This window comes from Protopterus annectens, chromosome 2.part0 (assembly GCF_019279795.1).
Source record: "Protopterus annectens isolate FY-2018-M chromosome 2.part0, PAN1.0, whole genome shotgun sequence".
Classification (NCBI taxonomy): Eukaryota; Metazoa; Chordata; order Ceratodontiformes; family Protopteridae; genus Protopterus; species Protopterus annectens.
Genome location: NC_056728.1, coordinates 1,786,688,753 through 1,786,705,693, shown reverse-complemented (window position 1 = coordinate 1,786,705,693; position 16,941 = coordinate 1,786,688,753). Strand labels below are relative to the sequence as shown.

At 36.7% G+C, this 16,941-nt stretch overlaps 1 protein-coding gene across 6 annotated transcripts in view; it reads left to right on the top strand.

Annotated features, from left to right (window-relative positions):
* Positions 1-16,941, top strand: part of ARHGEF10L (Rho guanine nucleotide exchange factor 10 like) — a 3,087,848-nt gene that overhangs the window by 1,586,146 nt on the left and 1,484,761 nt on the right. The gene's annotated exons all lie outside the window — the stretch shown is intronic.

The window sequence follows — 16,941 nt, the reverse complement described above, 5'->3', positions numbered from 1 at the left end:
CAGTGCATGATGTATTTCTCCTAATAACACCAAAACCCTGTAATTTTCCTACAGGTTCTACATTCCTCTTTACCTTTGGTTCCCAAGCCTTGAACAGTCTAAACAAGATCTGTGTGTACTCAATGTGCTGCACATTCTATTAGCACATTTTATTTTTATTACTATTATTAACTGAAGGTTATTCATTTGTATCTTTCAATGAAACATTCCTTTCTGTTTAAACTGCATTCACTGAAACTGCATGTAAAATGTAAAATACAAAATAAAGATTTTTGGCATGCTTTAATATGGCTGCTTTTCTAGGCCTATGGGAAAATACTGTATTTATCTAACAAACTACATTTAAATGAAACCTGATCTTACACTACACCTGAGTTGTAAAATTCTCCCTGGAGTTGCTTGTCCTAATTTATATACCTCTTGTTAACATAATTCTGTGTGAGCACTGATTTGATGCCATACTCTGTAGACATAGGTGATCACAATTGAGGTTTTAGAGTAAGTAAACATCAAACCTCCCAACAATCAGTTTAAGTTTGATGAGCATTATATGTTCCTCTCCTAAGCAAAGGTTTTCATAAAGAGAAGCATTCATGTTTAGGCAGATTCCTAATGTAGCTAATCAACTGGTAGCATTTTGCATGTAGGTGACTGGCTGTGCACCTTAGCTAGCATGGTCAGTTGTAAAAACTTTTCTCCTGAAGAATCTGAAGAATGCAAACTAATTTTTAGTCCCTTGCAGCTAAAGTTGTGTCTGTTAGCTCAGTCTCTCATGCTATACTAAACTCAGATGATAGTTACTCTATTTGCCAAAAACTGCAAACATGTTTTCTGTCTATTGTCTGCATTTCACAGTAACAAACATTCGTAGCTTCAGTTAATCTGGTAAATGTAAAAAAAAAAAATGGAAAGTCCAAACAAAAAACAAATTACCGGAACACAAGAACAGTTAGGATAAGTAATTTAATATGATTGCTAGTAAAAACTTTCACCAAATCTGGCTTCCTTAGGCTAAATGAAATACAAAAACATTAAAAGTCTATGTTTAAGTAATAAAAAGTCACATGCTACAGTAATCACATGATACAATAATTAAAATCCATCAAACGGGTCTATCTTACATGAACGAGTGATCAAAATGTTGAGTACAACATACTCAACACACTTTGATCGCTCGATCATGTCATCGAAACCTAAAAACACTGAAAAATACAAAATCTAAAGATTTTGTTTGCCCTACACCTAACATACAACACACACACGTACAACCAATTCATATAAACCCCTACACACTCACATCACTCAAACACTCGAACACCTACACAAACACACATACTTTTAAAACAAAGTGGGGGACTTCACCCCCCCCCTAACTAAGTATACCAACTCTGAGATCGCTGTACATTGGGGAAAGGGCAATTTCCTGGTAATCGCAAAGCAACTTCTGACACAAGCGATTACAGGGAAATTGCCCTTTCCCGAATGTACAGTGATCTCGGAGTTGGTATATTAAGTAAAGCAGCCTCTTACGAAGCCAATCCAAACAGTGTAGCATGTTTATGTTACATGCTACACTCACTAGGAAGACCGACCAAAGCATTTCGGAACTCCAGATTTCAACATTTTGTGTGTTCAATTACATGAAGGTTCGAGCAAAGTATATCGAGTATCTTGTACTCGACATTTTGATCACTCGTTCATGTAAAATAGACCCCATCAAACAACTAATTAAATATTCTAGTTAACATTCTTATGCAAATCCCTTAATAACGGTTTCAATGAAACATAGCCATTAAGTCCAGTGGGCATATATGCCCTGAAGCGTAAAATCCAAAAATATTCATCCATTTCAGTTTTGTGAATTATATCTCCTAATCATAGTGTTTCATTTAAAATACTTAGTATAAAAAAATTAAAATTATGATTAGATCATTTGTCTAGTTTGTGCTTATAGAGTGCATTAGTTATAACATTTCTTTTTATCTCTGATAAATGGCTGCTTATCCGCTCATTAAGTTTTTGATTAGTTTTTCTGACATAGTATGATGAACATTGATTACACTGGGCAAGATATACTAAGTTCTTTGTGTCGCAATTTTATTAAACATAAACTGTGAATGCATACTATTTCTGTGCAAATAAGCATTCTTCTTTGTAGATTTTTGAAAAAGAGTGGTCTCAAGTTTGTTCATATCATTCTTAAAAATAGTAACATCCAAAAAATCCATTTTATCAGCAGACACATTTTTCTTAAATTTCAGAAATGGAACAGTGTTTGATAAATACACAAAGAACTCATTAAAAGTTTCTATATCACCATGCCAAATAAAAACAAAATCATCAATAAAACATCAGTAAAAGGCAACCTGACTAGCTTGGGGTGAGCCAAGTATAAAATCAGTCTCCCAAGTATATATGACTATATTAGCATAACTATTGGTAACTGGGGTGCCCATGGCAAGCCCTCTTCTTTGCAAATATAATTGTTCTTAGAAGAAAAAAAACATTATTGTTAAGTACAAGTGTTAACAATTGGCAAAGGGTGTTAATAAATGTCTGTGTATATTCTGTAAATTCTAATAAAAACTCTTTAACTGCTTGTACTTCAAAGTCATTATGTATGACTGTAAAAAAATGAGTCAGCATCTAATGTAACAAAGCTACAATCTTCCAAATTATTATACACTGACCACTTCTGCAAACTATTTAGAAAATGAGTAGCATCTTTGAAGATGGTAGTAGTATTTTCAAAGTCCGCCCTTATTTGTAATTCAAGAGACTTAGAAATAGGTTCTTTAAACCACCCTCTGGCTGCAGCAATAGGCCTAAAGAGTGGGTTACATAAAGATTTATGTAGTTTAGGGAGACCATAAATGAAGGGTGTAGCAGGTCTTTCCTAGTGCAAATAATTAAATAATGTTATATCAATCTTAGATTCATCAAGCAAATTCTATAAATATAGTGAAACATTCCTAATGATCACCCCAAGATCATTCTTTGTAATTTTCTCATAGTCAGTGCTACTTAATAGTGACTCCATTGCATTAACATAAAAAGACATATCCAAAACTACAACCCCTCCATTCTTGTCAGCATTTTTAATAAAAATGTTGGAGCTGTTTATTAAGGACTTAATGGCAGTATATTCACCTCTAGTCAAATTGTAATACTTATTAGTATTCGGCTTAAAATAGCCTTTATATATTTCACATTCAACCACACGTTCAAAAACTTTTAAAACATTATGACCCTGTATAACAAATAGATTAGTTTGTCTTAAAGTCCCTTCATTATTTAAACTATTACCTCCAAACAAGATCCTTAAATTTAGATTTCTAACAAAATATTTAAATTTTGATATAGTCTTTGCAGTGTAAAAAGCACATGCTGGTACAAAGTTAAGACCCTTATTCAGAACTGATAGCTCATCGGATGTTAAAACATAAGATGATAAATTATACACAATGTTTTTAGGTCTTCAGATGGCTCCAGATTACCTGAAAAAAATGGGATCCGCACTCAACCTTGTAGGTAAGTTCTTAACTGGCTACATGTAAATGGCTGCTGTGCTTTGCTACCAAGCTGATGCTGTTGTTTTGAATGTAAGTGCTTTCTCCTTTGTGTATGTTGCTGAGGCATGGGAAGTGGTTCTTCTAATAAAAAAGAGGAAGAAAAATCTATCGGATCTGGTATCCATACTGCATGAGCATCAACTATTATATGGGTTTTGAGATACCACAGTTTCCGGTGCAAGATTTGAGCCAGTTAGTGATGTAGGAGTCACTTGAACTGGCAGTAAAGCTGAAATTGGAGCTGAATCACTATTATCATGCTGAGCTTTCTCACTTCCAGATACTGTTTCATTCAAAGATGGGTCAGTTATCTCATTGCTCTGTAATTGGTTAGTTGAAATCGAAGTTACTACACTGGTTCCAATCTTAGTCTATCACTTGTTTGACCATACAAACCCTTCTGAAAATCATTAATATCTCTAAGTAATTTCTTCCTTTTAACTTGCTTGAGTTTCTTCTGAAATGCAACTATACGATCCTGCATTTCTTAGAGAAGTCTGGAGAAAACATCCATTTCAACACTTGAGATAAGTTCTCCATATATTGCTTCAATACCTGCGTGTAAATTGGGCTGAATAGGGTAAAAAAAAAAGCATTCAGTTCAATGTAATAAAAAGAGCAACTCAAATTAATGAACTGCCACCTTCTCAGTAAATCAGGATATTTTTCACCATAAGCGGGCATCTTTAAAATCCTCAACCCACTCGGTACTATCTTTAATTGCAGATAGGCAGAAAAACTGATCCTTTGCCATTGCAGGCATTTGAAATGATAAACCATGTCCCCAAATTTATGTAATTTATCTTTAAACATTTCAAGGGCATTATTCTGAAGCAGTGTTTGAATTTGGAAATCTGAAATATTCAAAGGACCATGCTCCAATAAAGGATTGTTCAAAACATTCATAAAGTCATTCAATACAAATGAACCTCGTGGAGGAACAGTATTGGTAGAAGGTATTTCTCCCATTTCATTTGCCTGATTACTGTAAACACAATTACCTGCTTGATGTCCTGGGTCCAACTATCAATTAAATTATCATGACTTTCGTTAATAGTAGTATCTTTGTAGCTTTATTTAAAGAGGTAGCTATGACCCTGGTCATCAAGAAACCTACTCTAGAGTCTGATATCCTTTTTAGTTTGCCCTGGTCCTCCTTGTTCTCTGCTTATCATTTGACACAGATGACCGTGTTATTCTTCTTGAGTATCTCTGGACTTGTTGTGGACTCAGGAACCATCTTTGGTTGGATACCTCCTACTAGGATGTGCACATAGGGTGGATTTATCTTGTGACTTTCTTAACTGTGGAGTCACAAAAGGCTTCACTTTGAAGTTGCTGCTGTTTTCCACATATTTTCTGGCAGTCTGTGACCTCATTTGAAGAAGGACTTTCTTCTATCACTTCTATGCAGATAATATGCCGACGTACTTCTCTTCACCTTCCCTCAGCATTATATCTTACTTGTAAACTCTTGGCAAAGAGTCAGGAAGTCATCCATTCTTGAATTGCTTGAAGCATATCACATTGAAGATGGTTGGCATGTGCATGCCATCATATGGGACTCAGATTGTCCAACTTTGAAACCCTGCTGCATTTTCTATGGGGATGATAAACTTAAATTTGGCATCCCAGCTGATGAACCCTGTGCCTCTCAAGGAGTTTAAGACTGAGCTTCTATCCTTCTGATTTAGGAATACATTTTAGATACCCATCCAGCTTACTAAGTTGTTTTCTAATTAATTTACAAAGATGGAAGTTCTTAATATGGAAAAAAAAAAACATGCCCCACATTCTTCACACTCCTTAAGGAAAACATTTTGCTTTTAACTAAACAGTTTCCCAAAATTACTGTCCTGCCACAATTTATGATATGCATATGATGTTTATTAAAATGTAAACTCGTTCAAGTGACATGCTCATTTTTGAGTATTTTAAAATTATTCCAAAGGTAAACAGCAAAAACCAACAGCATAAAACAAGGCAACCAAAAAAATATAAAAGAATGCCATACCATATGTCACTTGGACTGTAAACCAGGTTTAATGTTTAAAAACAATTGATTTTTTTTTAATTTAAAATTATTAGTCAACCTTTTAAGTGAGTGCTGAACTGACTGCAGTTTAGGTGTTTGTCTGTTGGGGTAGTTAAGGATCCTAAACAGATTCATTTTCTTAGTAAAACAATTTTTGAAGCATTTTAGTATGTGGACGTCATGTGCTGAATATATGCAGAAGGACAAGTTGTACACATTAATGGTTTTCATGGCAAGATAATTTTTGATTTTGTTAATGAAGTGGCGTTAAATGTATTCCTGAGACCTAAACCACTTTTCATGGTAATATGAGAAATAATACAGATAAAATAAACTATGTTTATAATTTTTGTCATTGACTACAGACAGGTTTGAACTGTGTTATTTTTGGTAAACTGCATTGCTGCATATTTCTTGACAAATTTTCTTCTCTACTAACCAAAGTTCATATGTCTTATTTCTACAAATTGATAAAATTATTGGGGCTTTGATTGGCCACCACTTTTCACATTGGCCTGTAGTAAAACATAGCTTTTATTTAGATGAGTTGCATGTTTTTTCCATATGCTGACTATAATGACATAATAACTGGCTAAACTTCTGATTATGTATAAAGTTAATATGAGAATACATATTAAGGAAGTGAGGAAAAATATGTATTTACATAAAACAAGTATGCAGCCATGGTTTATGTTTAGGAGTGTAGCTAGAGACCAAGTGCTTCGATTATCTAGATTAAATACTTTTGATCTCACTTTAGATAAACAAATAACAGCTTTGACTAGAGTTGTACAGATGAGAGGTTATAGTGCAGCCCTCCTTAATACTAAGCATAATATGATTGTTCATGAAAAGAAGAAAGAGCTTAACTAACCTTCTGTGCTCAGACATTTAATGAGAGATTGAATGCTTGAAATAATACCTTAATATTTACATTGTCATATAATAGATACCGTTTTTATATTAAAGTGATCATAAAGAAGCATTGGCATGTTTTGCATTTATTGGATCCTTTAAAGAATATTATTCCAAATAATCCAGCATTTGGATATAAATGATCATGTAATTTGAAACAGCTTTTATGTTATTAGGAAGAGCACAATTTTGTGAATAATAGATACTGTGACATCCCTCCTCTGAGCCAGTAATGAAGGAGCCTCAGTCCTCACCACAGACACCAGTGAGGGGTGTTCACTTGGAACAAAAATAGATACATGCATTATTTCCCAATGCAACTCTCTGCACCAAGCACAATTTCCCTTAAGAGCACACAGGGAACACATGCATGTCCTGGGGCTGGGTTTCCCTCTCTCTTACAAGGCCCCAAATAAGACTCCGCACTGGCACAACTGTAGAGATGAATCCTCAGCCAAGTCCTCCACCACCCTGTATAAAACCAAAAATACACCGAGGTACCACACAATAGAGTCTTTAATTACACAAAAAATAATAAGAACAGTAGTGAGCGCTTTCGCAAAACTAATTGCTTCATCAGACAAGAAAATAAAACACTCCATTGCTTATATACAGATGGAACCATTGACTCAATCACTGATGTCATAGGCCAATTAAGGCATTAAAGCTATATAAAACTTATAAATGTAGAAAAGGCTACATATAGAGAAAACTGCATATAAAAGACACATATAAAATACTGCATGTAAATGCATATAAACTGCATATAAAAACTGCATACAAAAACTATATACAAAACTGTTTGTAAAAGACCTAAGTAATGTGCATAGATATAAACTCCATAAATACTGTAGCTATGAAAAAATAAAAGGATAAAAATCTAGATCTGGTCATAAAATCGATTATCTGCATACCACCACTGACTTTTTAAAATTCACATACCGGCTATCTGCAGCTGAGATTGATTTTCTTGATGTACATCTAGCTAAAGCTGAATTTAACTGCTTCAAGAGTAGAATCTTCCACAAACCAACCAGAAAGAACACATACCTACACAAAACTAATATGCATCCCAGGCACATCCCGAGAAATGTATTAAAAGGGCAAGTTTATAGGACATTAAGATTACATGATGATGATGAGGATGCATTACTAGCATTAAATAATTTAAAATTTGAGTTTATAGCTAGAGGATACCAACCTGATGAAAATTGATAAAACTATATCTGATGCATGGCATATGAGATCAACTAAATGTAGACCTTATTTTAACAACAACGAGGTAGTTCCATGTAATAATCCATCTAACATAAACTCTAGGCCACATAATGAATTTAGAGTAGTGTTACAGTTTCCGAGTGACGTCAACCAATATGTTGATGTAATTAAGAAACATTGGCACCTATTACAAGAGGTACCACAGTTGCAGACCTGTAAAGATCCACTATTCAGTTTCAAGAACAATATGTCACTCAAGAAACAGTTATGTAACAAGGATGTGCCTAAGAAAGCCATGCCTTCTTCACGTCAGGGCACTTTTCCTTGTAGGTCATGCAGTGCCTGCCCCTATATTTACAGTATAAATACCTATGTCCACCCCACCAAGCATTTTCAGTTACAGCTTAATACTTATGCTGATTGCAAGAGCACTGATGTTGTCTATTATTGTTTTTGTCAGAAATGTCCGGTGTTTTATGTGGGTAAAACAAATAGATTTCTTAAAGACAGAATTCTAGAACATCTTCGTGATGTCGAAAACAAGAAACCCACTAATGCACTCACCCAGCATATTATTAATACAGATAATTCACATTCTTTTAAGTTTTTTGTGCTACAGCGCATATACAAAAACATCAGAGGAGGGGATATAGAAAATTTTACTGAAAGCTGTGAACAGAGATGGATCATTAAATTGAATGCAGATAAATATCCAGGCCTTAATGGCTCTACTTCCTTGGTTCCTTTCTTGAAAGCAAGACGTCTCAAACATGTTTAATTTTAGGCACCTCATACACCCATTACACTTATATTTATATTTATTCATATTTTAGAGACATAGACTACTTTTAGTTATACATATATATTGTAGATAGATTTTATGACCAGATCTAGATTTTTATCCTTTTATTTTTTCATAGCTACAGTATTTATGGAGTTTATATCTATGCACATTACTTAGGTCTTTTACCAACAGTTTTGTATATAGTTTTTGTATGCAGTTTTTATATGCATTTACATGCAGTATTTTATATGTGTCTTTTATATGCAGTTTTCTCTATATGTAGCCTTTTCTACAATTACACATTTATAAGTTTTATATAGCTTTAATGCCTTAATTGACCTATGACATCAGTGATTGAGTCAATGGTTCCATCTGTATATAAGCAATGGAGTGTTTTATTTTCTTGTCTGATGAAGAAATTAGTTTTGCGAAAGTGTTCACCACTGTTCTTATTAATTTTTGTGTAATTAAAGATGCTATTGTGTGGTACCTCGGTGTATTTTTGGTTTTATATAGTTCTGGTTTTGTGCACCTGGGTTTTACCTGAAGCCGTTCCTCCACCACTGTGTCTGTGAAACCAGTGCTCTGTTTCCCTGCTCCAAGTAACTGACACACACACACACACACACACACACACACACACACACACACACACACACACACACACACACACACACACACACTGGAAAGGCTGGCACCGATTACCAGCTATTCCCCCTCTGCCCACACTGTAAGGTAGATACTGCCACCAGAACACTTCAAAACCAGCTACTCTAAGGCTCTTACAAGGGTACCCAATTATACTGAGTAAAAGTAATGCTAATACAAACGGCAATGTTTGACCAATTCAGCAAGGATTTCAGGAGAGTCCACAATGTCACCAAACAAATATAAGTACTCTCAAAGGATAAAGGGGTGTTGTATATAATGATAAGTTTGATAAATGCAATTAGAGTGGTACTGCAACTTCCTTGGGCCTGGATACCATACATTTGTTGCTAAGGTAGATAGAGACACCTCCGCTTTTTCCCCAGTCTGTGATGTTGCTGGTCTAAATGTGTGGAAGGCTATGTAGCCTTGCATGACTCAGTCACAACACAGATGTCTGCATTCTCCAGAGTGAGGAGAGCTTGAGGTGTGTGGATTTTTTTGTTTAGGCTTTTTACATTGAGAAATAAGATGGTAAGGTTGCTTAGAGACTTTTTCACTAAGTTGGTAGGTTTGTCTAGGGGGTGGATAAGGTTTTAGCCAATATCTGAAAAGTTTGTGGGACAGGTGCAGCTCATCCTTGGTAAAGCAACATGATCTGTTGACCATGCTCTCTGATGCTGACAGAGATTATATCCCCCTGGAGTGACATCAGAAACTAAGCCAATTATCAAGCTCAATCATTTTGGGTTCATACTGTGGCAACATCCTTCATGAAGGTAGAATGCTGCTCAATGCAAGTCTCTTACCTTTCTGTGACACATATTCTGAGAAATCCATTATGTCTCTTTTCATATAGTCCAGTGAGATATGTCTCAGGTCATTTACATCCACATGGACTATGAAAGAATTTTATTGGTACCAGGGGTGCAACGACTTGAATACATGCATGATATTGCAGATCCTGGCCCCAGATAGGCAACTAACCGTTATCTTCTCCTTGTCTAACCTGGTGAGTGGGGCAACTGTGTGCCACACAGTGGAGTCTCCCATGACAATAGTATTGGGTAAAGTATATGCTTGCCTTATGGGCTCTTGAGGGACCATTGAGTGTAGGCTTATGTGAGATGTTTGATGTTCCTTTTGGTGGGTGTTTTATTTGTTGCTGAGGACAGTGTTGCCGTTAGGTGGCTTTGAAGGTCTTTGAAATTTGGGAAGGTTTCTTTTAAAGGAGAACTGCACCCACAGACTCTAAAAACATGTTTATTTCTTCATGGTTTGGTGTTTTCTAATTTTAACACCACTCTGGGACTATTTACAGGTTTTTAAATATTTTTATACATAATTTCTGAGTCTGACCACAGGGTCTGGCATGTTGAAGTAATTCTGATTGTTTAGTGTGCCTCTAGGTATCCCACAATGCAGTGCTCATCTGCAAAAAGTTACATCACGCAGGCCTCTTTCTTCCTAAAGCTTCTGTCACTGCATTGATTTTACATGCATACACTGCTGTCTTTCAGTCAGTTAGTTTTAAGTAACATTTCATGCCATTCAATGACTACTTAAAACACAAACAGTGCAAATGCCACAGAACAGACCTTCAAAGTGCTTTTTACTGCTGCTTCTTTTTAGAATGGCTAAACTGCAGTTTTTTTTGTGAAGCCTAAATTGTACTACTTTGACTCATCTCCCATCCCCCTTCACGTCTAACTTCCCTAACTGTCAAAGTGCTAAGGGTAATTTGAACTGGTACCTGCTGTGATTGACAGCTCACAGCAGGGGAGTTGACTTACGTACCATTTCCTTGTTCTAGCCTTTACTTTCTGTATGGGTAGGAGGAAGGACAAGGGAGCTGTGACATCACAGTATGAGTGGATTTTTACAACAGTCATGGTGATGTCAGTTTGGGGAGGGAATTGGCCAGAAAACTGCTTGTATTCATTGGCCTTGATGACATCAGTGAATTGGAGACTTTTTTAGGGCTGGATAAAGTTTTTTGAAAGTGAAACTACCACAGTAGAGTAAGGTACTGTTCAAGTGGAGAGAAACAGTCAGTTTAAAATATTTTAAGTGCTGTGTTGTTGTTTATTCACAGCAGGGACAATAAATAGGGAAAAAAAGGAGAGAAAAGTTGAGCATCTTATAATAGAATCCTGTTGTTGTCCTTTAAGCACCTCAGCATAAGACAATCTGTGTGTGTGTGTGTGTATGTGTGTGTGTGTGTGTGTGTGTGTGTGTGTGTCTGCCAAATGGTGTGTGCGAGGGATGTAGTGTGGGTATTCCTGACAACTTCATTTGTATGTGAATTCTTGCATACAGTGTTATTTTCTTTAATGATTAACCAGATGTCTCAGAACATGAGACAACTGCTACATTGCCTTAGGATGCCCAAAATCTATCAAGCTAGCCAAAGAGATGTTTAGAAATTGCATATCCCTGTTGTCAGCAGAAGCAGCTCTCAAGTGCATATTAAATGATAAAAACAAGAAACAACTACCAAACAACTAATTCCCTGGCTAATTCACCCTTCTTCAAGGTGATTTGGAGGCAAACATTACTAGAAAAACAACAAACAGAGAAATGACTATTTTTGCCACAGAGCTAAATAAATGCTTTGAAATAAAATTCAGCCATAGGTGATTCACTCAAATGAGCATTCACTCATTTGTGCATTCTTTCTTTTTCACACTTATAAAAACCTTTCAACCAAATGTGTATTTTACCTTTTGAGTTACACCCATATGAATGATACACTACAAGCTACATATAAAGCCCTTAAATGTCTTTGATCTTGGAGATGATACAAAAAGTTACTGTGGTTTTGAATACTTGCAGAGCTTTCCCTCTGTCTCCCACACCACACATACTGCCACAAGTTTTAAAATACCATTATTTGAAACCAGGGTATGAAATATTGTATTAGTAAAAAATATCCTAACTTGAATATGTTGGCTTCAAAGAAAGCTAGGTTCACAGGTAAGTACTAGGTAGCTGCCCTTGTGAGCCATTTTAAACCTAGCCAGTTTCCCTTTTTGTGTTCTAAATAACTTATCCCATTTAGTTATAAATTAGCCTTTCCCATCCTATGGTCAATAATTATATATTACCCCTAATGAGAGTAAGTGGGATCTTTACATAGAAAATTTGAGGGGACCCATGCATGGCTTAAAGCATTTAGAAGATGCCTCTGTCCATAAGTAGTACAGGGGCAGTTCTGGGGTCAATTTTCTATTTCCCATCCATAGATGCAAGTTGCTCTTGAAAATGGACAGGGATGAAATTTTCTCTTGTGCGGATGGGAAGTCTGTTCCACAGCAGCAGTATCTTCTGCAAGATATACCTATTCCTCTAAACCATTCTGTTGATGTGGTAGAAGAGGTTTTGATCCCCATACTGAACATTTCTGATGACATTTGACTTAGTGATGTGCAGTAAATCCTTTTGTAATGGGTCGGAGGATTCCTTGTATGCTAGATACAGGTCATCTGTTAACAATATGTGGGATAGCGAGTATAGTGACAGGGCTTTGAGTCAGTTTATGTAAGACATGTTGTTTGTTCCTTGTATCCTTTTAGTAAGGTATCTCTATGGGTGTTCCAGTTGTTGTATATATCTGGAAAGATACATGCCAAAGGGGGCATTATATTCAATGACTGGCTTAATGAGGGCTAAGTAAAGAGGAGTTACAACATCCCTAGATCTAGACACAGCCCTTTTCTTTATAAGTTGTGGAATATTGAAGGAATTTCTTACGACAACAGACACATGTTGGTCAAAAATTTGGTGACTGTCCACATAAGTTCCCAAATCCTGAATTTGTTAACAATCTGTAGTCCACATCCAAATAACGTAACCACAGTACAATACCCAGATGATGCTGCACTCATCTGTTCTGCTCAGATGCTGTCATTCTTGCAAAACATCACCCAACAAGCTTTTTATCCATCAAATCCTGGCTAGAAAGCTCCAACCTACTTGTAAACCCCAAAAAGGAGAAAACTAATGCTCTTTACCCATAAAAACTGTATAGAACAAAAACATTCATTCCACATTCTATCATTTAATAACACAGCAATAGAATGTGTTTATCAAACAAAACTCATTGGAATTTTATTCGATGATCATCTGAAATATGATCATCACCTCTTTTAAGTCATTCAAAAAAAAAAAAAACTGGGAACTTTTCTCACTGACCCTTCTAGAAAATTTATTGCAAAAACATACCTAATCCTATCCCTACCTTTTGCATTACCTATCTTCACTAATCTCAGCTCTTGCCTAAAAAAGCAAACTAGAAATGGCCTAGAATAGAATTGCCACATTTGCTGCAAATATCACTCAAAAGTCTCACCATTGCATACCCATAAAGAGCGTAAATGGTTTGAACTTCCACACTACCATCACTATCCACAAAACACTATAACCTACAAACTAATATTCTACCCTGAAAAATGTCCATCTCCACAGCGTACAATGCAACCTTATAGTATTACCAGAACCTCAGATTCAGCAACAAAACATTGCTGTCTTTTACAAAAATCAAATTACTCTGCCAATGATTCACTCTAGTCTTATTATGTTGTAAAAATCTGAAACGTTTTCCCCTTACAACCAATGCAAACAGAAAAATAGCTACATCTATTTAAGCATTACTAAAAACAAACAATTATTATACTATACAAGTGGCTGTGCTCCTGCATCACCCAGGGATAGTATGTAAACACTACTCAAACACTTTTACCCTGTCATGTATAGCTAACCTTCTTCTTCTTTTAACCCGTACCTGTATATGTCCATCTTTCCCTCCATCCCCATCTCACCTAACATCTTAATATTTGCATCTTCTGTCTCATGTTCCTCTGAATACTAATATTTGTAAACTGAAGAAAAGACAGTATAGCTGGTTGAAAATCACCTAATCATATGTGGCAGTTTTTTTTTATGTGTGCGACCAAGGTGCAATGGGGAGCAGGGACTCTGCCCCCCACACAGTGCGATCATGGAGTTGGTACACACAGTCAGCACAATCAAGATTTATAAACCATTTAGGCTCTGATTTCTCCAGCAGAGCCCAAATCTGCATTATGATTTATTTGTACTATATGCAACTAATTGATCGCAAAGATGTTTCCTGCAAGTCATATGTACAAAAAATATATAAAGGTCAAAATGTTACATATTTTTAACACCTTTATTAAATTATCACTTAAGACATAGACAAACATACATTCATATAAAAGAAAACAAGCCACATTAACATGTTTCTATTTCAAAAAACATTCTACATCACATATGTTTTTGTATAACTTTCATGAAGCCAGCATTACATAAAGTACTCAATCTCTGCCTTCCCTTAAATCTTACTCTTCCTCCAGAACATTATTTGCATTTATTGTTCCCAGTTTTCATTTTTATGTAGTTTGCTCCAGTACTTTTTTAAAGATCCCACTTCTAATTCTTTTAACCCTGTTAAAGTATTCAGTACTTCAAATGCAAAGTGTTTACATAATTTTAGTGCAGTTTCATAAGTAAGCTTCTCAAACATCACTGTTAGGATTCTTATATAGGTTCATAGGTAGGTACTAGGCTATTGGCCGGAGGGCCTACGTAAGCCTAGCCAACAAGGTTCCCTGGCTTATGCCACCCAACCAAGAAAGTTATTTTCCTGTGCCACTGTCGAGCAGAGACACAGAAGTGATCCCCGCATATATTTCCTATTTCCCATCCACTCATCAAGATTTTTCTTGAAGAGTGCTAATGAAGAACTTTGCTTGACATAGATGGGTAGCCTGTTCCAGAGTATGGGAAGTCTCTGGGACAGGAATCTATCCCTCCAGCATGTCCTGTTTATTGTGGTGACAAGGTTTAGGTCCCTAGAGCGTGTAGCTTGCAGGGATTGGGATTTCTTTAGGTGTAGCATGCCCAACAGCTCTGGGTTTTACATAGCTTTATATGTTAGGCAGAGATCACCTTGGAGTAGGCGACATGCTATGGAGTAAAGCTGGAGTTTTTTGAGACGGCCAGTGTAGGGCATCTTTTTGAGGCCAGTATTCCTCTTTGTGAGGTACTTCTGTGGCTTTTCCAGCTGCTGCAGATGTCTTGTGAGGTACATTCCAAAAGAGGCATTGCACTCTATAATGGGTCTAATGAGTGTGAAGTAGAGGGGAACAGTGACCTCTTTTTTCCTAGATGAGAACGCTTTTATGATGAGGTGTGCCACATAGAAGGACTTCCTGACTACTGTGGCGATGTGACTATCAAAGGACAGACTACTGTCCACCTGGGTCCCAAGGTCTCTTATCACACATTCGGTGTTAAGTAGACTGCTGTCTATGCTGTCTATGTAGTAGTTCACGGGTACAGAGTTTTTATCAAAGGGGATGACAATGCACTTTTTGACATTGAGCTTGACGCCATGGCTCTGACACCAGGCATCTGTCTTAGCGAGGCCCTTCTGTAGGATTTTCACATCATTTGGGGACTCGACTATGACATCTAGTTTGCAGTCATCTGCGAACTTCATTAGCCAGAGGCCTTCTGTGTTAGCCTGTACTTCAGAGAAGTAGATACCAAACAGGAGAGGTCCCAGGACTGAACCCTGTGGTACTCCACTTGTCACTGGTTTGAGGTCAGATTTGGAGTGTGCAACTTTTACAGTGTGGGTTCTGTCAGTGAACCAGTTGGCAACTCATCTTGTGATGTAGGGATTTATACCTAGTTTAGTGAGTTTAGCTGTAATTCCAGAATGGGGGATGGTGTCGAAAGCCTTGGCGAGGTCAAGATAGGCTGTGTGAACCACCTTACCCTCATCTACGGCTTTAGTAACTGCCTCAAAGAAGTCAATCAGGTTCAGGAGGCATGATCTGCCTTTCACAAACCTGAACTGGGTAGGCTCCAGAGTTTGGAGGTTACCAATGTCTTTGTTTATGAGTTCCATGATGATACGTTCCATGGCCTTGTAGACCAGGCTTGTCAGGCTAATAGGGCGATAGTTCCCAGGATCAGTGGTGGCTCTCCCTTTGTGGAGTAGGATAACTGTTGCTGTAAGCCATTCAGTGATCAAAGAGCCTGATATGAGGCTATGATTGAACAAAGTGCTTAGGTGGAGAGCCAGTTCATTCTAAAGTTCATGTAAAATGCAGCCTGGGATGTTGTCCAGTCCCATAGATGCTGTGTTTTTGGCTTTAGAGAGTGCAGCTTTTACCTGCGTAGTTGTGATTACAGGGACTCTGCATTCTTCCTGTATATATATGGGCCCTTTAGGGGCCATATATCTAGCATATATATCTAGCATATTATTATTGTTATATGGATATTTTATATCTAGCAGCTCAGAAGCTTATAATATTCTACAGACTCATACAAACATATATGTATTTCATAGATGATTTTGACCACATCTCAGATCATAACCAGGTTGCAGTGTGTCCGAGACATCAATGCCAAGAAAGTTTTTAATCCTGGCATCCATATCAGGAATGCATAAAACAGGGTTATGATTAGAGACCCAATCTTTATTCTTTGCAGTACTTGGAGCTTTACTTGCTCTATGTACTACCATATATAGACAAAAAAGCTGGTAGAATCCTTTAGCACTGTCAAACAGACGTCATGCATTAACAAAGTACCTCTTTGTGAGACTAATGGCTTTTCTGCCACAGTTTTTTTTTATCTACCACATTTTTTTATAAGTGTGTCAGAGTAAAATTGTAAGAACTTTTAAAACGTCTTTCACTTTCTACCACTGTAGTTTGCTGACCAACAGTCAC